The following is a 20034-nucleotide window of genomic DNA, read 5'->3' as shown; positions in this document are numbered from 1 at the left end:
GTTTATAACAATTTCTGGACTTGAAAAGAGGATTTGGGCCTAACTCATGGAGTTAACACCATTGAACTGGTAGGAGCTGTATTTCTCTTCTCTGCATAGCTAGTTTTTGAAGAACATATTTTCAACAAATTTTTCCAACTTTTACTAGCTGTTTCACATTACACAATAGAGCATATATGTGGTGTTAAAATAGATGCCATCCTAGCCACAGAGGATTAGGCCAGAGGCTACTGCAAAAGTCATATGTAAGCATTTATGAATATAAGTCCCCTCTGAGATAATACTCATGAACTCTGCCCAATAGAGCTCTGACTTTTGGGGGTGTCAAGCCAATCCAATCAGAGCTTAAATGTAGGGTGACTCACTCAGCTCAGGGTGCTTCTCTAAAGAACTGTAAGCAACTCTTCCAATATTTTTATATTTAGATGGTTGCACCCTTTAAATCACGGGATGATTGATGAAGCAGATTTTCATTCTGGCAAAATCTTCTACTTCTGTACAAAATCAATATGATTCTCTTTTCTGTAGAATGTTGAGAAAATTGACCAATAATTAGGTAATTATTAACAAATTAATTAATTGACCATGAGGCAAATCAATTATTAATTTCTGTTATATAATAAGCCCTATCACCTATTTATTCAGTCCTACCCATATACCTTCTAAGCAAAAATATAAAAAGAAATTTTTATGATAAAATACAAGAAAATCAAATTAGACGTGTCCTCTATAGATTACAATAAGATTAAGAAAATAAAATTACATATTTGACACATCAATTTTTTAGATAACTTATAACTCATGAGAAAAGCCCAGTAGTGGAGGTGATCAGAAGAAGGTGCATAATGGAAGAGGGGACTATGGAACATGATCATCACTGAGGTGGGGCATGCAGGAGTTACGTAAGTGGGCCTTCCTTCAAACAACGGACTGATTGGTGCTGCTGTTGCTTATAAGGTGGTTGAAGATCAGAAGCCACCCAAAGACAAGCAAATCTACAGGCCTGGATTCAACCAGTTAGAATTGTACAAAGATGGAGAGAGGCAGGTAGGCAAAAGTCAGATTGGGAACTGCCTACTGAAACAAGTAGACCAGTGAGAATGCTCGGGAGTAGGATACTAATACATATATAGTCAGGTTGTGTGGTCAGAAAGTTAGTGTCTGTGCTCAAGGAAGCAGAAAAGTTTTGGTGAAGCCACAGTCATGCTTTTCCATGGAATAATACCAATTTAATAGTGTTTTTGAGAAAACAGTAAGGGTAACAAAATTTACTAATAGTGAGAGGTATGGTATATTGGAAGAGGATCCCTAATTCTTCTGTACTCTGAATATCTATATCCTTTACAATGTAACATCTAGAGTCCATTTGCCATTCTCCTATATTTTGGCTGGCCCTGTAACTTGTTCTGGTCAATAAAATGCAGCATAAGTGATGGTGTGCTAGCTCTAAGTCTAGGCCCCAAAAACCTTAGCTTGCCTCTCTTCATTCTCGTGAAACTCCGACCAGTCACCATGAGAACAAGCCCAGGCTATCCTGCAGGATGATGAGAAAACACAGAACCAAGGGAAGCAGCCCCAGCTGAGGCCATTCTAGACCTCTAGTCCCTAGCTGACCTGGCAGCTGACTGCAAACACAAGCTCAGCTGAGCCCAGTCCATATTAATGACCAGCAGAATTATGTGCTGAAAAATAAAAGAAATGGTTGTTTTAAGCTGCGAAGTTGTGTGATTTTTTTAACATGGCAAAAGCTAACTGATGCAGAAATAATTGGTTCCTAGAATTGAGGTGCTGCCATAACAAAAATCTAAAATAAGTGCCATTGGCAGTAAGCACTGAGCAGAGGATGGAAAAATGGCAAACAAACTCTTAGCAAATGCGGAGAAAAAAAATCAAATTGTTATTGGAGGTTAGGAAAAAAATGGTGATCTGTATTTTTGAGAATAAAATAATTGTCAAAAGTGTTGCCTATAGAAACTTGAAAGATGGCCAGTGTATATAATGAACTTTTGATTTTGGCTAAAGAGACCTCCACAGAATGTTGAAATGTCAGATGGTTGGTCCTAGCTACATATAGGTACAAGAAGAAAGAAATGGTCTAAATAAAGACATGGCCAGCTTGCAAGGAGAATTCTGAGGGAACACAGAGGGGACAGAATTTTCTGGGTGGGAAAATATAATTGTTTCGTATCTTCTGTCTTTCCATCCAGTAAAAATTCTCAAAGTAAAATGAGGCATCAAGAAGAAAAAAAATCAATTCAAGGGTGTAGCTCCGCAATCCTTTGTTAAGAAATCTGAAAGAATTTATATGTTGTCTGGTTCTCTCTCAAACTAAAAAATACAGCTCCTCAACTTTGTAAGAGTATGGTCTCACAGAAGCCCAATCCCAGAGTAAATAAGTCTATACAGAGAGGCATGTCTTGAAAACAATCAGGGTATGGCTTTCCAACAAATGACATGCACATAAATTAAACTCATAGTAAGTCCACCATGATTTGGAAGAAACTGAATTTATAAAAGTGCCATCAACCTGAATTTTGAAAGAATGATTTTACTTAAATTGCAAAAAGGTCTCTGTGGGTGCAACTTTCTATGATCCAGAAGCTGACTGAGAACGTTTTTCAAAAGGCTAAGGAAGGAAATTAAAAAGAGAGAATGTTCTAGAGAGCAGAGTCAAGATCCAATAGTCATGAAAAACAAAAAACTGGGAAACCACCCCCAAAAAACAGCACCTTGCCTTAACGAATAGTTACTCCTCCCAGGTAGGGGAGCCTAACAACATTTTTCTACCTAGATTTTAAATTTCCAATGGACCAGTAATTGCTATGTACCTCCCATTTTTTTCTTTCAGAATGGCAGTATTTATCAGTTACCTTATCCCTGTATTAATATTGCAGGTTGGATGTTTATGGGACATATATTTTTTAAAATTTCATGACTCTCTGGATCAAAAACATTTACATTTAATGGGCTTCCTCTCAACTTTAAATGGATAATTGAATTCTAGAATTCAAGCCTGATGTCATAGTTCCATGAGAATTTTAGGGATCCTATGAGAAGGAAGAGGATGTTGTACATGGGTAGAAAGGTGAAAATTGCGGCCAGAGGCAGATTGTAGTAAACTAGAAAATTGGCTCATAATCCTTTACTCCTTCTTGCCTCCATGCTCTTTGTAATGTGACTTTGCCACTTTTCTCATTAAGAGATGGATTCTGTTCTCCGTTGCCTTCTGTCTGGACTGGTCTTGTAACTTGTTCTGGTTAATAGAAAGAGGTAAACGTGATGACACATCAGAAGCCAAGGCCTCAAGGAAACTTTCCCACTTGCTGTCTTGGAACCCTTCCCAGCCACCAGGTAAATAAGCCGAGGCTCTTGTGCTGGACGATGAGAGGTCACTGGAACACTAATGAGCCATAACAGCCAAGGCCATTCTAGAATAGCTAGCTTTTGCCAACCAAGCAGCTGACTGCAGATACATGCCTGCATCCAGATGAGTCCAGAAAAGCAACCTAGGTGAGTCCAGCCCTCATTGCTGGCCCATAAAGTCATAAACAAAACAAACAATTGTTATATTAAGCCACTTGGTTTTGAGATAGTTTGAGATACAATGAAAGCTAACTTTAGGCATGTTTCTTAGCTTTTCTCACCTTCTTTTGTTCACACACACACACAAAAATCATATGAAAGAATTTCTACCTGTTACATTCTTAGGATAATAGTGAGTATACAGTAGATACTCAATAAATATCAGCTGTTATTATCCTCATTAGTGCTTCTGAGGAGGAAGCTCTGAGACATCTTCATTATAATAATAAATGTTATCATTAATTGTGTACTTATTATCAGGACTCTGTGCTAGGCACTTCATATATAACATCTGTAATCATCACAACAAAATTCTGAATAATTATTTTATTTCTTTTTTACAGATGAGAAAACCAAGTAATGAAAATGCTGAGTAACTGCATCTATGTATGTGAACAAGTAGCCAAAACAGGATTTGAAAAACTTCCTAAATTTTTCCATTGCACTATGTCCTCGGAGGTATGTAAAATAATCTTCTCAATTCTTCACTTACCTGTGGAATTATTATTCATCCATTCCTTTGCCATGGCCTACACGGTTGGTGACATGTACTTCTCTGTCCCTAGACTTTGGCATTGGCAATATGACTAGTTTGGCCAATGGATATTAACAGGTGTGACATGAGTAGAGGCTTGAAATATGGTTAAGCCCTTATGCTTGTCATCTTGTGCTTCTGTTAAAGCCATGAGAAAAACGAACCCCAGGTAGATACTACCCTTCCAGTTGGGAACTCTAAATGAGACAAATAGAACAGAGCTGCTTCTCACAGATGCAAAATAATTATAGCCACTTCACAGGTGCCAGGGCGAGACATAAATGCTTAGTATTGTTTGCCACGGAGATATTTGTGGTTGTGTGTTGCATAGCAATATCTGACTGAGTCAGTTCTTCAGAGCCTTCAAATGTTGAATAATATAGCAATAGCAAAACATTTCATAGAATAAAACATGCTATAATCTGGTGGAGGTAGACAGGAGATAAGTGAATTTCAACCAGAAGAGGGAAAGATAGCTCTTTCATATGTGGGATAAAATTGTGGTCTCAAATTGGAGTTATTCTGCTTGGGAAATTTATGGAAAGAGATCTTGTATAAAGGCTGCATCTCCTAAATTTGAGTGATAAAATACGCTTGTGCAGGGACAGGTTGACTCAGCATGTCTGAGGTGTCTAAACCTTGCCCATTCCAAAGGAAGGATGGGACCCGGAATGGCTACTAGGAGCATCTAAGCCTTTAGAATATGGTACCTCATAAGAGTGTCTGTTTACCTGGAGCCTTCAGCCATGTGAGGCAGTTTATGCTAACAATGTTAAGTTATGGTTGGGGCCTTGGGCCACATAATTATCAGTTTGACCTCTGGAAGGGCTGAAGGCTGAGAAACTAAGGTCAGCCTCATGGGCATGCCATGCCTATTTGACCAAGCTCCAATAAAATCCTGGACACCAAGTCTCAGATGAGCTTACCTTGTTGACAACACCCCATTTGTGTTGTTACAGATTGTTGCTGGAAGAATTAGGTGCTGTCTGTGGGACTCTACTAGGAGAGAACAACTATTAATAGAAGCTTGAACTTAGTCTTTCCTGGATTCTGCTCTGTCAGCCTTTGACCTTAGATGATTTTAGTCTGTTCTCTTTCACTATAATCAGCCATAACCATTAGTAAAACAGATTTTCTGAGTTCTTTGAGTTCTAGCAAATCACTGAACCTGAGGGTTAACTTAGGGAATCCCTTTTGACAAGGGTATTGGCCTCACACATTCTCAAAACTCAGTAATAATTCTGCTGCGCAGAAGCTTTTTAGTTTAATTAAGTCCCATCTATTTATCTTTGTTTTTATTGCATTTGCTTTTGGTTTCCTGGTCATGAAGTCTTTGCCTCAACCAATGTCTAGAAGGGTTTTTCCAATGTTGTCTTCTAGAATTTTTATGGTTTCAGGTCTGAGATTTAAGTCTTGGATCTATCTTGAGTTGATTTTTGTATAGGGTAAGAGATAATAACCCAGGTTCATTCTTTTATGTGTGGCTTGCCAATTATTCCAGCACCATTTATTGAATAGGGTGTCCTTTCCCAGCTTTATGTTTTTGCTTGCTTTGTTGAAGATCAATTGACTGTATTTGGTGTTATTTCTGGGTTCTCTATTCTGTTCCATTGGTCTATATGCCTATTTTTATACCAGTCCTATGCTGTTTTGGTGACTATGGCTTTATAGTATAGTTTGAAGTCAGGTAATATAATGCCTCCAGATTTGCTCCTTTTGCTTAGTCTTGCTTTGGATATGCAGGCTCTTTTTGAGTTCCATATGAATTTTAGGATTTTTTCTAGCTCTGTGAAGAATGACGGTGGTATTTTGATGGGAATTGCAGCAAGTGTATTGTCTAGGTATGATTACTATATCCCTAGTGAAGTAGTAATGAGCATCCTAGGGAACCCTTCTAAGTATCTAAAACTGTCTTGGTAGTCAGGTATTCCTTTTCTTAGATAACGTAATATTTTATTCATTTATTTTTCTTTTTTTTATTATACTTTAAGTTCTAGGGTACATGTGCACAACATGCAGGTTTGTTACATATGTATACATGTGACATGTTGGTGCGCTGCACCCATTAACTCATCATTTACATTAGGTGTATTTGCTAATGCTATCCCTCCCCCTCCCACCTCCCCACAATAGGCCCTGGTGTGTGATGTTCCCCTTCCTGTGTCCAAGTGATCTCATTGTTCAATTCCCACCTAGGAGTGAGAACATGTGGTGTTTGGTTTTCTGTTCTTGTGATAGTTTGCTCAGAATGATGGTTTCCAGCTGCATCCATGTCCCTACAAAGGACATGAACTCATCCTTTTTTATGGCTGCATAGTATTCCATGGTATGTATGTGCCACATTTTCTTAATCCAGTCTGTCACTGATGGACATTTGGGTTGATTCCAAGTCTTTGCTATTGTGAATAGTACTGCAATAAACATATGTGTGCATGTGTCTTTATAGCAGCATGATTTATAATCCTTTGGGTATATACCCAGTAATGGCATGGCTGGGTCAAATGGTATTTCTAGTTTTAGATCCTTGAGGAATCGCCGCACTGTCTTCCACAATGGTTGAACTAGTTTACAGTGCCACCAACAGTGTAAAAGTATTCCTATTTCTCCACATCCTCTACAGCAACTGTTGTTTCCTGATTTTTTTAATGATTGCCATTCTAACTGGTATGAGATGGTATCTCATTGTGGTTTTGATTTGCATTTCTCTGATGGCGAGGGATGATCAGCATTTTTTCATGTGTCTGTTGCCTGTATGAATGTCTTCTTTTGAGAAATATCTGTTCATATCCTTTGCCCACTTTTTGATGGGGTTGTTTGTTTTTTTCTTGTAAATTTGTTTGAGTTCTTTGTAGGTTCTGGATATTAGCCCTTTGTCAGATGAGTAGATTGCAAAAATTTTCTCCCATTCTGTAGGTTGCCTGTTCACTCTGATGGTAGTTTCTTTTGCTGTGCAGAAGCTGTTTAATTAGATCCCATTTGTCAATTTTGGCTTTTGTTGCCGTTGCTTTTGGTGTTTTAGACATGAAGTTCTTGCCCATGCCTATGTCCTGAATGGTATTCCCTAGGTTTTCTTCTAGGGTTTTTATGGTTTTAGGTCTAACATTTAAGTTTCAGATAATATAATATTTTAAAATATTGATTCTGAGGAAAGTGTACTTCTGGATTAGATCAAGACTATCATGGTGTTGGACAGGCTTCTGGAATTTCCAACATCTGATTCTACAAGTGACTGCTGCAGACTCTGAGCAATCTGAACTGAGTGAAGCTATTGCTTTATTCTCTAAAAGAAGAGCAGTATTTGAATAGCATTTGGATTGTAAAGACTTTATCATTCATTGTTTTGATCAATTCATTAATGATAGCTAGGATAATTCAGTGAAGACAAAACTGAGTAACAGAGTCCACATATGTCTTGGAAGGAGAATGGGGCAGATAACTTTTCTTTTTGGAAAAAAAATCTCAAGTCTCTGGATCAAAAGCTGCCTCATATTAGGGCTTACAAGTTGGAAATGAAAGATTTGGGGCTCAAAATTGTCTATTTTTCTGGAAGGTAGAAGAGTGAAGAGCAAGGTTCTCAAATTTTTGATGGCATAAATGATTTCTAACATATAATTGTACACATAGAAAAACTATCAAAATAACTGAAAAGAATACTGTGACAGAAGCCACATGTGGTCCATAAAGCCTAAAAATGTACTCTCTGGTCCTTTACTAAAGAATTTGTCATAACAAGTAAGAACACTGCTTATCTTTGCCAAAGGTGGCCTATGTAATGACTACAATTTAGCGTGTGGGAGTTTCTAGGGCTATAATGTTCTGTTTCTTAATGTAAGAGCTAGTTACACTAGTATTCCCAACAGAAAAAAATTCATCCAATTGTATGTCTATGATGTGTGCTTTGTATACATGCATTTCATTTCAACACAAAATTTATATTTATGTATGTATGCAAATGTGTGTGTATTGTGTATACGTATTAATCACTTGCACCACTACTTTATTCCTTTTTTTTTTTTTTTTTTTGAGATGGAGTCTCGCTCTGTCACCGGGCTGGAGTACAGTAGCACGATTTTGGCTCGCTGCAACCCCTGCCTCCCAGGTTCAAGCAATTCTCTGGCCCCAGCCTCCCAAGTAGCTGGGACTACAGGTGTGTGTCACCACACCCAGCGAATTTTTGCATTTTTAGTAGAGACAGGGTTTCTCCATGTTGGCCAGGATGGTCTCAATCTCTTGACCTCATGATCCACCTGCCTTGGCCTCCCAAAGTGCTGGGATTACAGGTGTGAGCCACCGCACCTGGCCCATCACTACTTTATTCTAAGCCACGTGTATCTTTCACTTGAATTATTGCAATGGTTTTCGGCAGATTCTTGCCTCCTTAGAGTTGATTCTATAAACAGCAGTCAGATACTTAATAAATCTGGTCAAAAGCCTCAGATTTACGGGGCTTCTCAGCTCTTTCCAGGTAAATTTGAATGAGCTTGCTATGACCCACAAGACTCTATATGATCTAGCTCCCCTCTCTTCCTCTGACCTCTTGTGCTGTACTTCCTCTGGCTCATTTTAATGCAGCCGCAAGGTCCTCATTATTTATCCTAAGCACCAGGCAGAGTGTGCTTATGTATCAAGGTCTTTATACCTACCACTCTTTCTACCTGGTAGTCTCTTCCCCTAGATATTTTCATGGCTCACCCCCTCAGTTTATTTTGTTCTCTATTCAAATGGCACTGTATCAGAGAATAAATGGAGAGAATGTTAGTCCCCTGCACAATTCTATTTCCCTTTATCCTGCTTAATTTTTATTAATAGAACTTCTCCCAGGTGTATGCACATATTATATTTGCAGTTACCATCTGTCCTGTCCATTAGAATGAAAGCTGCATGATATTCATGACTTTATCAATTTTGTTTATGACTCACCTTAATACTTTCAATAGTACTTAAGACATATTTATTAAATAAATAATAAAATATTTACTTAATAAAGTATGAATTTGTATGTGGTTATTGAGTGAGGATCCCTATAGGCAATAAGTCTGAAGGCCATATTTATTATTTTTTAAACTAGTCAGATATCCTGCCTCTCTGTGGGACATGGGTCCTTCCTACAGAGGTATGTGGTTTCTAGAGACCAGTAACCCTGATTCAAACATGACCTCTGCCAATTCTTACCTGGGTGGATCATGTTAAGTTTTAGTTTCCTAGACTATAAATTGGAGATAAACATAGCAGTTATTTTATGATATGGTTGGAAGAATCATATGAGCAAATCTGTATAAATCACTTAGTCCAGATTTGGCATAGTAAGTGCTCAATATATATTAACTGTTTTATTATTACCATTATTAGGATTCTAGCACCCACTGGTATTTGTGAATTCCTATACTCACAGCATCTGGGAGGGACAGTGGAAGTTCTTTACACTCAGAGGTGGATAACTGGAATATGTATTGACTGATAAATATATTTCAGAGGAAAGAAAATGAGGTAGAAAATACTGGTTTACACATTTGCATTTCAGGTTAAAGTGAACTGAGGTCAATTCTGAAGAAGAGGTGGGATAGAAGAGAAATGAAGAAAAATAATTAGCAGAGATCTAAGGATATTTGGGGAGATAAATGAAATACAAAATAAGTAGGTTGGTCAGGAAAAACAAACCTCAGCTAACAAAAGCAAGAAGACATTAATAGCAGCATCATCAGAAAGTTGTCACCAACTAACCAGCAAGACCACATTGGGGTGAAAGACAGTAAAAAAGAGGAGGGGGCTTTTCATGCTTGTGACCAAATTTTCTAGGTACTAGATTCTACTATAATCTTAGTTCAACCCATTCTTTATGAAAATTTATTGACAACTTACTGTGCAGATATTGGGTTGAATAAAAATTCTATATGGATATGCATATAACATATGTAGAATTCATAAATTTATTAGCAATTTAACTTAATTGTTTTAGGGTGGGACAAAATTAACACATCAATGAATACCACATTTTCTAAAATAATATCATATTTGTCTAAACATTTCGAAACTTCTATCTTTCTGAAACTTGTTAACATTTCAGGATAAAATTAGTGTTGGAGAAAATTAAAGGGAAGAAAATCTTATTTTCCATAAACCTGGGAAGAAAAATAATGATAATAAAAGTTAAAATGTTGTGAATTCTGAGTATGCGGTGCCTCATAAAGCTTACTTTAAGAAATTCTGAGATAAGTTTATGATTTTTGCTTCCATATAATATATTCCACTTACATAGTAAAAAAAAAAAAACTCTTTAAATTAAAAATTTCTGTATAAAGAGATATTATTTCAGCATCATAAATGTTGAATTTCCCAAATGTCATTCACTTATTGAATAATTTTCAATAAAAAGGGCCAATTATCTAATACGGAACTCGCTTTCTTCTCAAAGTAATTTTCCATCTTATTAGTTTTATATCACAACTGATGCAGAACATGCTTCAAACACTATATATCATTTCCCAGTGTAGTTTATAAAAATGCAAACTAATAGAAATTCTTCAAATCTTGATTAATTTGTAACTTATTTGAAAAACTGGAATGTATTTTCCAGTTAAACTACAGACTGTGTTCTACACAAACTACTTGCAAATCTGGGTTGATTTGACAAAAAAAAAAAAAAAAAAAAAAAAAAAAAAGACAAAAAACATTGCAATGCTCTCTTCTGAAATAAAATGTGAATCTGAAGCTTGTGAATGCATCCATGAAAATTTGAGGATCTATCTAACATAACATCAAGTACACAAACTATTGCTTCAGTTTTCAAACTGTTTGTTAGTGACTAACAGTTGATCACTAACATGTAGCATATGTGACCCTGTGTAAGCCGTAGTCTGATCTCTCCCATGTTTTTTCATATTCTGAACATGAAGCAAATTTGACATTTATTCCATAACTCACTATTGAGAGTATAACACTCTTCATGTCTGCCTCTGTCATATGCACACACATACACACACCCACACACAGGTATACATATAATTAGCTAATTTTATTAAGGAATATCTCTGGGAAAAGATCCCTTTTATACAAAGCTAAAGATCAAAAACCACTCTGACTGTCAGTTGCAAAAAAAGTTTAGCAGCTTTCAGTTTATCTGGATTCATCACCGCTGCTTTCTATCGAAAAACCCTTTGCCCAGATAACCATTTTCAAAATACAAACAGCAGATTCATCACACAAAACATTATTCGTCTCAAAGTACATCTGAAAGAAAATCTCCAGCACAGTCAAGGCTTGTGACTCCGGAATAACTGGATAGCTGATAGTCAGGGACAGTGAGCAAAAAGGTTTACGATTCCTGCGTTTTTATCGGAAGTTCTGGTACCTATCACACGAATACATTGTAAAGAAAACTAGAAAAATGTGCCACATGAGTCCTTGATGTTTTCAAATGCTACGAAAGAATATTTTAATAAAGAGTTGAACACTGTCTGATCCATTTACGTGAATTTGTGCATTCTCTACTGGAGCTAAATCTAGCATTAATTCACCGGACCTGTTTTAGATGAAGGTTAAAAACTTGTTTCAACTGTACAAAATGCAATAGGTAATTACTGAGAGACCCTCAAGGCGCATTTCGTTTATGGGGCATTATTTTTAAACCCCATCATTAGTTTTCTAAATGTTTTCATGAGTATTTGGTCTTATCTATACGTATAAGACAGAAGAAAATTTATATATTAGCCTATCTGAATTAGATCAGGCTACAGGAAAATTCAAGAGGCATTAATTAGTTGCCAATAACTAACAGAGATGATATTAGGCCTGTTTATATTTTATCCATTGTTATTAAAATTTAGATATTACTCTAGTTCCTAACATAGCCCCATTCCAACTTTTAGGCAAATGAGTTTCATTACACTTGATTTAACAAGGAAAGAGTGTGCTCATTTGTTTTGTTCTTATTGTAGGGGAACCTGACATGATATCTGAAAAGATTTAGCCAGTTACGAAGATGACCAAAAATCTCAGATGAAAATGTCATGCCTCATCTATATTAGTAATTACATACTCTTACATACTTACTGGGGGAGCATGGGATATTCTGTTTATCTCAGCTGGGGTTTCATAAGTGGAAAGAGAACTTCATCTCTACTGCCCGTCACTAACCAATCAGGTGTTCTCAGGTATTCCACCCATTTGTGAATGTAGTATGGCTTGTTCTAGAACGGTAGGAACACCTATGAGCAAAAATGGTGTGCCTTCACACTGTTCTTTACTTTCTACCTGATCAGTTGCAGTTTTATCATGTCAAATTCAAAACCAATAGTCATTCTTGCCATTGATCTTTAACAAGTTATGTGCTTCATGAATCATTAATTGAATCCAGAGAATTTTACCTTATAAAAAGTGTCACAGAGGGGAATATCACATACTGGGGCATCTCGGGGGGGTGGGAGTCTGGGGGAGGGATAGCATTAGGAGAAATACCTAATGTAGGTGACAGGTTGATGGGTGCAGCAAACCACCGTGGCACATGTATACCTATGTAACAAACCTGCACGTTCTGCACATTTACCCCAGAACTTAAACTATAATTAAAAAAGAAATTTTTAAAAAATGTCACAGATTGCTCAGAAACCCAAATCTTCACTCTGAATTTGAAGATATATGGGCACCATGTTAGACATGGTCCATCAAGAAAAGAAATGCCTAAGTTTGAGGAAGCGAGTCCAGATTCTAAGATAAAACCACAAGTGGGAAAGAGGGGGAAGAAAATGAAAGATCGTGCTAATTCTTAATAACCCTGAGGTTATTGATTAGATCATTTTCGCTTCAGAGTCTTCAAAGTTCTAAACCAAATTCATGTCTAGCATTTGATGAGCTCCCTTTTCTTCTCTGTAGCTATAGTCTATTTGTGCAAAAACTATAGCTAATGCTCTGTCTCACTGGGAAGGCTTCACTCTAATCTGGCTAAAATTTAAATGAGGAAAGATAACAAGATTGCTGAAGACTATCATTATTATTCTCAATTTATTTCCTTTCTGCAGACCCCAGTGGCAAAGCCATTGAACAGAATCACACAGCTAAACCAGTGCAGCTTTTGTCTTCTTCTCTGATTGTATACATACAGAAAATAAGTATTTCTAACACATAGACTTCTGTCTTCCAGCATAAAGATGTATTAGGCGCATTTACACTTTCACATGGAAGCCTGTTTCAACATGAACGGAGCCCAGGCAAGTGTCCTTGTGATCAATCGAGAGTGAAAGTTAGCAATACTAAAAAAAAAAAAAAAAAAAAAAATAGATTTAAAAAAATATCAAAATAATTAGAAAAGAGTTTCAACTAATGACATACTTACTATTTGTATTCCATTTTGACAGTACCATGTTAGATCGGTTACTTCATTTATCACAATATATTCCATGCTACAGTTACCTCTCAGGAAAATGACATTGATGGAGCCAACTTCCTTGAGAATTAAGCTTCTGTAACTTTCATTTAAAGGTGTCTCAAGCTTTTGCTTCTTAGTATTTTATGATATGTCTTTAGTTTTTGTAATTTCACTTTGTCAAAACATTACATTTGTCATTATTCATACTGAAAGACAGGGTATTTTGAAGATAAAAATCTACCAAGGATCATCTCCCATTTGTTTTTGATATAAAGATTTATAAGATCATTTAGACCACAAAAACAAACCTTCCTAAGGACATATCTATACATCAACAAATATTAAAAATTACATTCCTAGGAAATTAGAAACAATTTAGAAAGGTGCTTAGTTGGACAGAAATTAGCTACAACCAAAATAATGATTAATATTATAAGCCTAATCATATAAAATAACAGTTAATTGCCACTTTGAAGAATAAAAGCAAATTCTGTGAATATAGAAATAAAATACTAAAAATAAACAAACAAGCTTGGGAGAGATTAGTCATGCAAAATCCAACCCCAGATATTTGATGGCAATTATCTAAATTTTTTACCTTACAATTGAGATGGTATTTCACTGGCAAAGCTTAAACCCAGTAATATTCACAAAAATGGAAGAAATTCATAATTAAAGTCATTAAGCAAAACAGAAAAATATTTTAGTATCAATTTTTAAAGTTAAGAATTTTTTTTTTGTAAAATATGATGGAGAAAGACAAAGCAAATTGATGGTATGAATTAACTAATACTAATGAACATTATTCTCTTAAATCTCCATCAGATACATTCTTAGTTTGAAGAAATACCAAGGCAATTTAAGATAGGGGTATTATCAAATAGTCCATATGTGATTTTCAGGAAGCAAAGCTATTCATTGCAGTACACTATGTCAATATTCTAACCATCAGAGAAGACATAAAATTTACAAAAGTCTTCTGTAGTACCCAAATCACAACAAATGGAATTGCTAAACATGTCAGGTTTACAACATGTCATAACCTCAGCATTCATTCCCACTTTCTCTCTTGGCATAGGAAGCTAGCTGGCTCATAACCCAGACTTTTCGCAACCAGAAGTTCTTTATCCCTATATAACCAAATCCTCAAGAGAACAGCAGACAGAGGGAGAAGACAATTTATTTAGAGAACTATTATGTGAGGAAGAAAACAAGCTGCCATTTCCAATTTGAAACATAATTAGGAAGACAATAGCCTCCTGACTGATGCTCTTTGTTCGCTTTGGATATTTATGTAGGCCAGTAATTGGAGTGTATTTTCCTGTTCAATTTCACATTGTCTAGAAAAGGGTTTCTCATGATCTATGACTTTCTAGTTGGATTCAGAAGAAAACATCTTGCAGCTACTGCCCTATTGCCTTGGCCACACATCAATGCCTTCTAGACATGGTCAGTTGCTGAAACTCTTATTTTTAATTCTGCCAAACAGTTGAGTTAATAGGATTTTAAGAAGGAAAAGGTTGTTCCATGGGACTTGGGTGATTGAAGGCTTTCTACCCGTTATTGAAAAATATTGGGAAAGTTAACCACCCTTTTTTGCTGAAAGATTAACATATATAATTGATCTAAATATATGTCTCCAGATACATTAAAGCATTCAGTCAATGACAACATCAAATGAAAGTTAGGATTGAGGCCCATTACATTTCCGAAAAGATGCTTTTAGGAGTGGAGAAAGACAGCTTCCTCCTTTCCTTTTATAAGCAGAGAAAAGTCATTTTTTTTCTCATTTATTGAGTATGTACTTTCTGGCTACTCAGGTGGGAAAAATTTTCCATTGATTATCATTAGATTGCCCTGAGGACAAGCAGTGGGGGAAGGAGGCTTATACACTTGTTATTTACTATTAAGTAACTACTAAGCCATCCATCTCTGATCCCAAACACTCCATATGCACATTCAGAATAAAATTAACAAAGATGAATATTAAAAACCCTACATATTTATTGAGCAGCTACTGTGACATATTGATTAAGCTTCACAACAAACTTATAGTCATTATATCCCCACTCTTCATAAGCTGAAATTGGAATTCAAAACTTAAATAACACCATATTAAAAACTCAGACTGATCCTTTCATTTGTCTCCTTTTTTTATTTTACTGTGATATACTTCTCCCGGCAAATTGGTGACTTAATCCTAGTTATACCCCGATTTTGGACAAATTTCACAAGAAGAATAAGACTTCTACTTCTCTATGTCCACATCCACCTGGAACAGTGCTAGGCCTATGCTTACAATTGATTGGTTCAGCTCACTGTCATGAGCCTCAGGACAGAAAATTGCCGGTAAGCAGTACTTCCAAATATTTTGTAGGTAGATCACTTCCATGGTGATTTTTAACCCTTCATGACCCATAGTCTGGACTGTGATAGAACCTTATGAAAAATAGCTATGCTATCTAATAAACCTTGATACAATCAGAAATATATTAAACCAATTCTATGTCCTTCTCTTTTCTAAGCTGCATTAAATGTCAAGATCATTTTCTAACTTTTACTCTTCAAGTATTTAAAAGCTTTGGACTTTAAACTTGATAAATATATTTATTTTCATACTTAATATTGACTATATTATTCAGAATAGGATATATTAAGCTGCAATCATAAGCAACACCCAAATCTCAGTTGCCTAATATAGTAAAATATGGTTTTTTTTCTGTACATTATATGCTCATCAGAGCCTAAGTCAGGCTCTGTTACTCATCATCCCCATTCTAAAACCCAGGTTTATAGAGCGGCTTGTATGTATAGCATTGCCAGAATCTATGGGGCAGAAAGAGAAAGAATGGCAAATCTTGCACTGGTTTTTGGAGCTCACAGACCAATATGGCACACATCATCTCCACTCATGTTCCATTGTTTAAAACAAGTCACGTGGCCACACCTACTTATAAGCATGGGAGGAATGCAATCCCACCATTTGTTCAAGTGGACCAGAAATATCTGATAAACTCTAATGACAAAATGCCTGGTTTTTGGCTACCAAATGTTGGGTTTCCTCTTCTTACTGCAGGCAAATACACTCATCCTCCCCAAAGGAAACAACCCAAGTGGTCAAAGTTTCAAACTCAATGTCCAAGATCTCAACATGATGCCTGATATTGCTTTATCAGGTACAAATGTAGCTCCTTTTGATCACTGTGAAGTAAAAAGGCAAGTCTTCTACCTTATTTTCTATATATACTGTATTCATAACCTTAACCTTTTAATCTGGTCTTTATGTTACAGGACATGAGAGAGAGACTTGACTGGACTAAGAAAGAAATGAACATGATTTAGAGATGGAAATGGTGACATATGGGCTGTTGAAACCTCCCATGTTCCAGAGAAGGTGAGCATGTCTCTGGTCATATGAGGGATATGTGTATATATGTGTCATATTAAAATCCTGATTTGTTGGTGGTAGAAGTAGGCAGAAGTTTAAATGTGGATAAAAGAGTGTCAAGGGATGCTGAGATGAAATATGAGTCCCTGTGCTGGATTAACTCTTGTCAGGTTAACATCATTGCCACTCCCATTGATGGTCTTCTCTGCATTGCAGAAGAGAAGACTAGAACCACATTCCCCAGAATCCTTTTCCCTGTGTGGTTTCCTGTATAGTTAGTTTCATCACTGACAGTCACTTCTGTGAACTTCAGAAAGTAAAAGGGAAGAAAATGGGATATTCACCAGAGGCAGATTCACCCAGACACGTGAGTACATGTCAGATGTGAAGTTTGAAGGAATTTCAGGGTGAACTTCTGAAAATATTCACTTAGGTGCTATAGGCAGCTTTGATAGCTGACATGGCTTCCTGTGAACCAGATATCTCAGTGAACCTGGCTACAGTAGTTATTTGGAACTTCCTAGAAGCACTTGAGTTCTGTGGCAGCTCCCAAGTAGACTCTTGAGATCCACCACTTCACTTCCATTCTGCAGACTGAGAGTTAGTGACAGCTTCCCACCTTTCACTCTGCTGGTTTCCCACAACTGTGAATGCCTCTCATTCCATGTATTACCATGGACACATAGAGCAACTTCTTTTTTTTTTTTTTTTTTAACCAAGCACTACTGAACCTTGAGTAATAATGAATTATCATAGGGAAGTTACTCGACAATAACCACAGATGACATTTTGTTGGTTTTCAAAAAAATAAATTTAAAAAAGTATTTGAATATCTTTAAGAAGCCTTACTAGTAATATAATAACAAAAAGGCAAATATCTATTTCTGTTCCTATTGTTATTAAATTTTCAAATTGAAGTCATTAGTACTATTGCATTGTAAGAAAAAAATGATTTTAAAAAACCCTAAAAGTTTTCATTGACTCTTTGAGTAAAAGTATAAACTCACAAGAAAGAACTGTGTAATACAAATTTTGTACTGTTTTTAATTCAGTTCCTTTGAAACGCTGCCAGAAATAATATATGCTTTGAAAAATAACTACTTGAATGTTAATATTTTCAATTTCAAATCAAAAGAAATAAAATCTGCAAGAAATGACACAAAATTCTACTTATAAGCATAAGGAATCATAGATGACAGACATGAAGAGTTTCAAATGATCCAGTATTTTTGTTTTTAATAAATGACATGTCTGAAAATCTAACAAGTATCTCCCACCCCTAACAGACTATCACATCCCTATTTAGCTTCTTATTTGTCTCTGTCAGGCTGATCCATGGGTTTAGTCCCTAAGTCATCAAAATGAGACTTGACATTGATCACAGAAATTTATGATACTTTGAAAGATTGCACCTGATTAATGGCACAGCCACAATTTATGTATTCTCCTAGCCATGTTCATTCACAGTCAGTGCTGGCAGGATGTTGAAATTGTGGGAAGAATTTTAAATAAATTGGAGATTGGCATGAATCCTGGGGTCTCTATCCCTTTATGATTAAAAAAACCTCTTTATTTCTTCAGGTAGTACCAAAGGTATTTTGAGGCACATTTTGCCCAAAAGATGGCTTCTTTGTGGCAGTGTATTTGCTTACTCCTGTAGCCTCTAAGTTAACTTTAAAAATTTTAAGAAGTTATTAAACTCTGAAAAATGTTAAAACCTTGGCACTGTTTCACAGGCTAAGTCTTATCCACCAATCCCATCCATTGTCTCTTCTTGTTCTTATTGGGCTCTCTCTAACTATACTAATAGATTAAAGATCCTGAGCCTCAGTTTCCTCATGTGCAAAACAGGAGTAATTACAGTGCATCTTTCGAAGAGTTACTGTGAGATTAAATGAGATAGTCATGTGAACTACTTGGCCCAGTGCTGGGGATCAAGTAGCTATCAAATGCTACGTATTAATTTCCTCAAATAATATCCTATAATATAAACAACAAATGAAGATTAAGTAGAATATTCAAGGACAGTAATCAAAGGTCATACAACTGTTTTCTAACTCTATCTGAATTTCGTTGTTTTTTTGTTTTGTTTTTTAGGTTCTAACTTTAGAATCCATATTATATTCATGGTTTTCTTATTGCATCAGCAACTTTGGCATTAAGTGATACCATGTACAACTCTCCTAGGTGGTCTTTTTTAACCCAACCTAACTTCTGACTAAGCTTTGCTCAGTCTGTAAACATAAGGAGAGCATCCAGGGTGGTATGGCCCTAGGCAAATAAATGCAAAAACAAAACATCTAACAGGAAACAAAGTAAAAATCAATTAAGTGAACATGAACAAAATTATTGGAAATAATGTCCACATTCCTTGAGATTCCTTTTTTATCAATATTGGTTCCCTCATTTACATGTGTCTGGTTGGTTTCCTTCCCTTAAATCATCACTTCTCCCAGCAGTCAGTAGACCTCCCAGGTATCTCACATATGGGAAATTTGAGGTCTGTGCCCACCTGTTCTCCCTGCTCCATTCCACAAAATATGAGCTCACTCTCCACAGCTGTCAATAGCTTTTGAAATTCTCTTCATGTATCCTGTCATGCTATTAAATCATTTTTCCACGTAATTTTCCTTACATAAACTACATCGTTTGGCCTGTAAAACTGCCAAAACCTCAAAGGAATGTCTTTAACAAATTTTAATGATCTTTATTTTTCATCACATAGACACTTCTCCATGTCCTTCTAAGGTTTACCAACTTAAAAATGAAGGTGAGAATTTGCACCTGCTACTGTATCTAGCTTCCACACCTGGCATATTTACTTAAGGTATTCCTTTTTTCAAATCAGAGATTTGTGTATTTTCCACAAATAATTTGTGAACCTGTTATCTGACTTATTTTTGATGACAGAAAATGAGTTACTGGACACTGCACATAAAATATCTTACAGTTAAAAGGGAAACAGGTGGTAATTTAAGGTGGCATTTACATGGACAATATGGGCAATTAAAAGCAAAACATTTCTGATTTATGACTTAACTTAATCATCTTGGCAAAGGGCTAAAAAATGTAAACAACTGGAGATTTGACATGACCTGAGAGGTTTTCTAGACCAGAATGCTAGGGAATAGTTAATACCCCATAAACCTATGCAAAACTACTCTCCTT

At 36.1% G+C, this 20034-nt stretch overlaps 1 long non-coding RNA gene across 1 annotated transcript; it reads left to right on the top strand.

The window, feature by feature from the left end:
* Positions 1-3069: 3069 nt before the first annotated feature.
* On the top strand, positions 3070-19653 carry LOC126932416 (uncharacterized). The gene is made up of 5 exons (XR_007718170.1): positions 3070-3351; positions 3927-4041; positions 16770-16872; positions 17083-17233; positions 19592-19653. It is a non-coding gene; the product is annotated as an uncharacterized LOC126932416 (long non-coding RNA).
* Positions 19654-20034: the final 381 nt, after the last annotated feature.

This window comes from Macaca thibetana, chromosome 12 (assembly GCF_024542745.1).
Source record: "Macaca thibetana thibetana isolate TM-01 chromosome 12, ASM2454274v1, whole genome shotgun sequence".
Lineage (NCBI taxonomy): Eukaryota > Metazoa > Chordata > Mammalia > Primates > Cercopithecidae > Macaca > Macaca thibetana.
This window is presented reverse-complemented; position numbering and strand designations above follow the sequence as displayed.